This window comes from Lathyrus oleraceus, chromosome 5 (genome assembly GCF_024323335.1).
Source record: "Lathyrus oleraceus cultivar Zhongwan6 chromosome 5, CAAS_Psat_ZW6_1.0, whole genome shotgun sequence".
In the NCBI taxonomy this organism is placed as follows: Eukaryota; Viridiplantae; Streptophyta; class Magnoliopsida; order Fabales; family Fabaceae; genus Lathyrus; species Lathyrus oleraceus.
The window spans coordinates 98,624,770-98,632,811 of NC_066583.1; positions in this window are offsets into that span (position 1 = coordinate 98,624,770).

Sequence of the window (8,042 nt, forward strand, 5' to 3'; positions counted from 1 at the left end):
TTCATTAATTGTAGGTTAGTTGTTATTTTCCTGGATTTTAGTTCAGCTGTTGGATTCCTAGAATTAGCCTGAGAAAAATGCTGAAACAGAAAAACTAATTATCCTACAATTTAGCACAAACTGTCAGGTGTGAGTGTCACAACATTCAGTTCCTCATGCTGATTCTGTTATGTTCCTAAACACAAACTGTGCTAACTTTGCTATACTGTGAAAGACTAACCAGTCTCTACTTCAGTATCAGCCTACACGAACAACTGTCAAGACATCCAGTTTGACAGTTTCACTATGATCCTTTGGCCAGGTCTGTTATCCTCTTGAAGACCAGACTTAACTAAATACTGAACTGAGATCAACATGCCTATCATTCAGTATGTGTTGTTAATGATGAATGTCAAAACATTCTGATTGACATTCAAACAGAAGGCTATGTATCAGGTCTGTTATTAACTTGATAAGCAGACTGAATTACAACCTGAGTTATGGCAGACAGGATTATAACATGCAGAAGGTAAACAAACACAGGAAATTGTTAACCCAGTTCGGTGCAACATCACCTACTCTAGGGGCATACCAAGCCAGGAAGAAGATCCACTATCAGCAATATTAATTCAGAGCTAAACTCCCCTGTTTACAACTCTTCACTTAATCCCTACCCAATGCAATCTATAACTAGGAACTCCTAGATAGAAACCTCCAGTTTCCATTCCTATCACTACAAATACAATGTAATGTTAAACAACTTGAACTTGCTTCACAGCTTCATTCAAGAACAAACAACTCTTACCTACAGGTTTTGAGTTACAAATACTCTCAGCTTTGAACACTGAGAAACACATGGTAACCTTCCCATAGGTTGGGAGGTTTACCTCACACACACCCCTAATTTTTCATTCTAAGAGGCTTACAAAAACTAGGTTACAATATGCTATTTATAACCTAATCACCCAACTGGATTTGGGCCTTCAGAAATCGCAGCAAACTTCTTCTTTGCTGTTACAAATATAGCAGAAAATTTCTGCTATAAATGAGGTCTTCAATCCTAAAATCTCTCCATATATATCTCCATATTTGGAGCCTATATATATTCTGATTGAGTCTTTAAGACCTCCACATGGGAGTTAGGATATTCACCAAATATCCTCACTAATCCCAGAATATATACTGAATTAATTAATTCAGTTTTCTACAAATGTACGATGTCACAGGCACGATGTCGTGACATCGTACATGACATGTTGGTCCAGATGTTGAATTTCTTCAACCCAACATATTAAAACAACAGAGATGATTACATTATTTGTTTTACAAAATTAATGCCAATCCTAAGGTATTAACAATCTCCCCCTTTGGCAAATTTTAGCTAAAACAAATAAGCCTCTGTCATTATCTCCACCACCACAAACACCAAAGTTGGTGTACATGAGGAAGTAGAGGTACACGAATCAGTTGCATCAGAACCCTTCCCCTCAACGGTAGAGCTTCAAGAAGAATATGTAATGTTGAGTACATAGATAATGTAACTCAGATCACAAGACACAACTGTCCCCTTAACTCAAATCACAAGACACAAGTGATATGCCCAGTTAGTGACTTCTGTGTCTGAAGCCAACTTCTGCTTGCTACCACATTTTACTTGCTTCTGGTACATTCTCAGGACTATATTTCTCTCCCCCTTTTTAGCTAAACATTTGTAAATGAACCCCTCACAAAACCAGATCCAGGCGCAGTTTGCCCAAACCTTAACATACCCCATGTTTTAGAGGGAATGGAGTGTTTCTCTTGTGAGAAGAAGAGGGTTATTACATCCTTTAAATAGTCCAGCCCGTGCTTAGGAATTAACGGTAGGAATAAATGCTTGGTCAAGATTCATTAATATTTGCTAAGAAACAGTCAGAGAATCACCAACAAAATCTCAGACTATCTTTGAATACCTTTTATAGCTCTTGACTGTTTCTTTTCCAAAACAACAGTTCCAGTGCATGGAGGCTATTCCCTATATGCAGTCAGACACGTTGCACGTGATGTCTTAACATTCAACGTGGCTTTTGCCTGCATTCTTCAAGTATTCTTCCTATCAACATTTCCTAATATCACTTTCGTACCTCCAGTAGAGACTTGACATCTGGCACCACTAAAGCCAAAATCACAAAGACCAGTAGATGGTTACTCCCCCTGTACCACACAATTGTAACAATCAGGCTTATTCTAATTTATCATAATTAGACACACCACATCCATATTTCCTCATGACTTTAAGGTTCAGAAGGAAATAACAATATTATCCAAGGCAATGTCATGACATCCAGTCAGACATTCTTCTGCTCCCTCAGCCTTGACACACATCACATCAACCCAATAACTAACAAGGTGCCATACCTTGTCATCATAGACCACAAGCTTGATGATTACTTGCAGCACAAAGACAGAACTCCCCCTGTCATGAACAACCAACTCTTCTCTTGAAACTTGGAGATCACACATGAACATATCCAACACCCCAAAGTTGGACCTTCACATATTTCCTGATTCAAAGAGAACCCAGACCACTTGATGAATGGAAAACATAAGACGCATCTTCATGTCTTCAAGAGCACACCCTCTGTTCAACCCTCTTGGCTGAACACATCCACACTCTGTGTCAATCTCTCTTCTAACCAGAATAGAAAGCCACTTCACAAAATGTTCTAACATTAGTTAGGACATCCTCACAACATAACAAGGAACACCATCTGATAATCTTCAGATATCACTGAGTCACCAGCTTAATCCAAAAGAAACCAGACACAAATTGGGACATATACATTTTCATCCCATTACAAGAGATAATCTTCCATAGATAGCTTAGAACTCCTACCACAAGCTCCAAGTGATGAATAGACAACACATTCTTTTGTCTTCAACTTACTACTTTTCTGCTCAAAAGTAATTTGTCTCAGACTTTCCTCAAGAATAATCAGCTGCCATATGTTGATTATCTTGATCCTTCGAACTCACTTCTGAGATAGACCAAATGCCACTGTTGATTACCTCCTTCATGAATCCTCATATGAAAGAGTCAAATGCCACTTTTTGACCTCTCCAAGTTTATCAGACTTCTCCCAAAGATATGCTGACCTTCCAAGTGAGACTTGAGCTTCAAGCTACATGTTAAACAGAACTTAGATTCTCTAAGACATGAACATGTAACATCTTCTCCATCCAGCAACTCCAAAGAACTGCAATGAGAACGACCTTTTTGAAGTACCCAATCTACAACTCTGTAGACCCTTCTATGTTAAGTTGATCTGCCACTTCACCAACTAAGCTTTTGATGTTAAACCAAATGTCACAACATTGTGTTTCAACATTTAGCTGTTGAATTCAGCTCCTTCTTCTGCCACTTGAAAGAACTTCCTCCCTACACAGAACAAGAGTTCAATGCTCTCATAGACTTGATTGTGGAACCAAGTTTGAGTAAACAACCTCCATCCTGCAGGTTTGCAGTTAAGTCATCCAAGCTCACACCTTGATGAATTCCTGCTTCTTCTCCAAAGACATCAGACACTCTGATGCATGAGTCTTCAGAAGGACCAGTTAGAGACTAACCCTTTAGCTATACCAAGGATTCTACTTCCTAAAGTAAATCTGTTTCCATGATGTTAAGAATGTTGCCACTTGTTCTTAACTCCACAGTGTGCATTAGCCAATGCACTTCCTTCCCTAGATCAGAAATAAACTGATCCAAGTAACCACCATCAAGACTATGATGTCTTCTTCTTCTTGTACACCACAAGGCTGAACATGTTTCTTGCCAGGAAACCTTTTCAGAGATCATATGCTCTTGCTGCTACCAAGGAGATAGATCATAAACCAATGTACTATCCTTCCTGTGATTCTGCACAGGGTCTTGAAGAAGAGATGTTCCAACATCTTTAAGAACATCAGTTATCTGCAGCTCCAAGGATAATCAATTAAATACTTGTACTTGGCTCAAGTAGACATTGATCTTAAATCCTTTCCCAATTATCCTTTCAGATACTTCCACCATAAGAATACTTTGAAAATACTCTTCTTGTGACAAGATCTTCTGCTTGCAAGCACCTCAATAGTTTTGAGAATCTTTCCAGATTAGATTCACCCTTAGGAATGAGAGAGATGAATCTTTCCTTGCAAATGTGTCACACAACAGCCAGAACCCATGTGACACAGGTCAACAGTCAACCAGACCCTAGGCTGACCAAACGTGAGGAGGTTAATCAAAGCTCCCCCTCAAATTAACAATCATGGAAACTCCACACCAATATCCATGCATTGTACACAAATGTCTCAACATGACATACACCATCCTTACCAGTGGCAACTAACTCTATGAGTTATGCCTATACATACTTCAATCACACCAATCAGACTCCAGCTGACCATAAGTACTAGTGACAACAAAACAACACCAGTTAATAGTAGATATGCATTGCCAGAGCATACTACCTCAACCAACCTCTGAATCTTCATATCCTCACTCCTTGAAAGAACTGCCACTTCTGAGCATGGTGTTTGAATACCAAGATTCATGGTCCCAATCCCATTATTGACTTCTAACATCCAGGGGACTTGTCTTCAATCATAACATAGTACTTTCAGGGAACAACTATCCAACCCTGATCAATCTACAGGAATAGGACAACCAGCAGGAAATTGCACAATGTCACATCTCAACCAACTCCACTTCTAGAGATCAGACGTCTAGAGGTGACCTTCTTGAGCACACACACAGTTGACCCTACCCTTGTCAACTTAGCACACACAGATGTCTCCTCTTCCAGGTCAGGAGTAGGTTCCAAACCAAAGTATCCCTTTGTTTGACACCTAAACATCTGCTCTTTAACCAGTAGCTGCATACTTGTCGAACAACATGTTCTAACATCACATAGAACATTAGTTAACCTCCTTGGAACAAACCCTCCTTGAAAGTCTTCAAGGTCTTCATATACACTACCCAGGAGAGTACAAGAATCAGTGATCAGGTGATTCTTACCATGAAGAGTGGACTTGATGAGACTCAAGTATCTTTGACATCTTTAGTAGATTATGATGAAATCTTGAATACAACAGCCTTTCATCCACATGAGGGGAAACTACATCAGAGTTTGAGTTTTACCAGGTATTATGCAGCGGAAATCATAATACAACTCAACCAATGAACACACACTTCACCAGATCAGCCTCCAAGAACATACCAAGTTTGAATATGATTCAATACTAGCACAGCTATCCCACACAAAGGCCAATTGCCAACCTCCAGAGACAGGTACACTCAGTTCCTGTCATGAATAGTCCTTCCACCTACTTCAAGGGACCATTCAGGTAAATCACAGAACCTTCCACAGGTTCCAACATCAGTACCAACATAACTCCTAGCAAGATACCAGAAAGTATCACCCATGGATCTCATCCAGAAACAGAACAGGATGCCTGCTCTGATACCATTTGAAATTCTGGCGTAGTCAGAATTCAGATGTTCTACTCCAAGTCATGACATCTGATCCAACATAGTAACTAATACAGCACGACCGTTATACAAATTAAAACCCTGTACTCAAGCACGCTTTCACAGTTGTCACGACATCTGCTACTGTATTACCTTAGAGTGGAAGAACACCTAGTTCTGTCCTTCTTGTACAAAGACACAACAGAGATCAACCACCACACTTACTTCTGTTGTGTTTGCACAGTTATCAGCATGATATATCAATATTGATTTGAACATCACCTGTTACTGTATTCCAGTTTGCTGGCTTAGTACTCGTGTTTCCTAAACTAAAAGTCAAGCAAGTTAACCTAATTTCCACACATTAGGGAGCTGACAGATAGTCTATTTGTTAGGTTCATTAATTGTAGGTTAGTTGTTATTTTCCTGGATTTTAGTTCAGCTGTTGGATTCCTAGAATTAGCCTGAGAAAAATGCTGAAATAGAAAAACTAATTATCCTACAATTTAGCACAAACTGTCAGGTGTGAATGTCACAACATTCAGTTCCTCATGCTGATTCTGTTATGTTCCTAAAAACAGACTGTGCTAACTTTGCTATACTGTGAAAGACTAACCAGTCTCTACTTCAGTATCAGCCTACACGAACAACTGTCAAGACATCCAGTTTGACAGTTTCACTATGATCCTTTGGCCAGGTCTGTTATCCTCTTGAAGACCAGACTTAACTAAATACTGAACTGAGATCAACATGCCTATCATTCAGTATGTGTTGTTAATGATGAATGTCAAAACATTCTGATTGACATTCAAACAGAAGGCTATGTATCAAGTCTGTTATTAACTTGATAAGCAGACTGAATTACAACCTGAGTTATGGCAGACAGGATTATAACATGCAGAAGGTAAACAAACACAGGAAATTGTTAACCCAGTTCGGTGCAACATCACCTACTCTAGGGGCATACCAAGCCAGGAAGAAGATCCACTATCAGCAATATTAATTCAGAGCTAAACTCCCCTGTTTACAACTCTTCACTTAATCCCTACCCAATGCAATCTATACCTAGGAACTCCTAGATAGAAACCTCCAGTTTCCATTCCTATCACTACAAATACAATGTAATGTTAAACAACTTGAACTTGCTTCACAACTTCATTCAAGAACAAACAACTCTTACCTACAGGTTTTGAGTTACAAATACTCTCAGCTTTGAACACTGAGAAACACATGGTAACCTTCCCACAGGTTGGGAGGTTTACCTCACACACACCCCTAATTTTTCATTCTAAGAGGCTTACAAAAACTAGGTTACAATATGCTATTTATAACCTAATCACCCAACTGGATTTGGGCCTTCAGAAATCGCAGCAAACTTCTTCTTTGCTGTTACAAATACAGCAGAAAATTTCTGCTACAAATAAGGTCTTCAATCCTAAAATCTCTCCATATATATCTCCATATTTGGAGCCTATATATATTCTGATTGAGTCTTTAAGACCTCCACATGGGAGTTAGGATATTCACCAAATATCCTCACTAATCCCAGAATATATACTGAATTAATTAATTCAGTTTTCTACACATGTACGATGTCACAGGCACGATGTCGTGACATCGTACATGACATGTTGGTCCAGATGTTGAATTTCTTCAACCCAACATATTAAAACAACAGAGATGATTACATTATTTGTTTTACAATATTAATGCCAATCCTAAGGTATTAACAAAACCGAACTTAAAATGGGGGACCTAATCAAAGAGATAACGATATTACGGGCAATGGTGGATGTATTACGTGGGTATGTGCAGCATGTTGGAGTTCCGCACCCTCAGTATGGGCGAGGAAAACATGATGGTCGAGGCTGAGGCCGAGGCCATTTTTAAGTTGGGATACATGTTTTTTCTCTCCTTCTTCACCTTACATCAAAACATTGAGGAAAATGTTTGGTTTAAGTGTGGGAGGGGATCTTTACCGTTTTTATCGCTTTCTAGTTAGATTTATTATTTTATGCATTAAGTTAGGATTTTATCATTGCATGTGCTGTCGAGTCTTTATGTGTGGTTTTTTGCTATTTATTAATTCTTTCATTTCTTGAGCCATACCAAAAAAAAAAAATTTGAAGAAGAAAACAATGTTTATTTTTGAAATTTTAGGATATTAAATAAGTTAAGGATAAGTTGTAGAGACTTTGGAAAACTCCTAAGATCGGTATCGTCTTAACATTGTAAGTCTCCTAATTATAGAGATCAATCTGGATACTTATTATGTCATGGCCTTGAACTCTCACCCCTAAATAAGTCCTTAAGCAGTTTACTTTAGCAGTCAACACCATCTTAAGCATACACTAAGTAGGAAGGTTGATGCAAATAAGTGAGTGATTTTGAGCAAAAATGAATAAATGCTAAAGCACAAATACTAACCGGTAGTAAAAAATAACAAGTTCCTATTGTTGGTCGGTTCAGAGGTATTTAGTTCTGAACTTGGTAGGGTGGATTACGATCTGATCCCCCGCAACTGTAATTTGGAAAAGGGGAGAACTGTTTTGATACCAGAGCCCCTTCGAAAAAAATA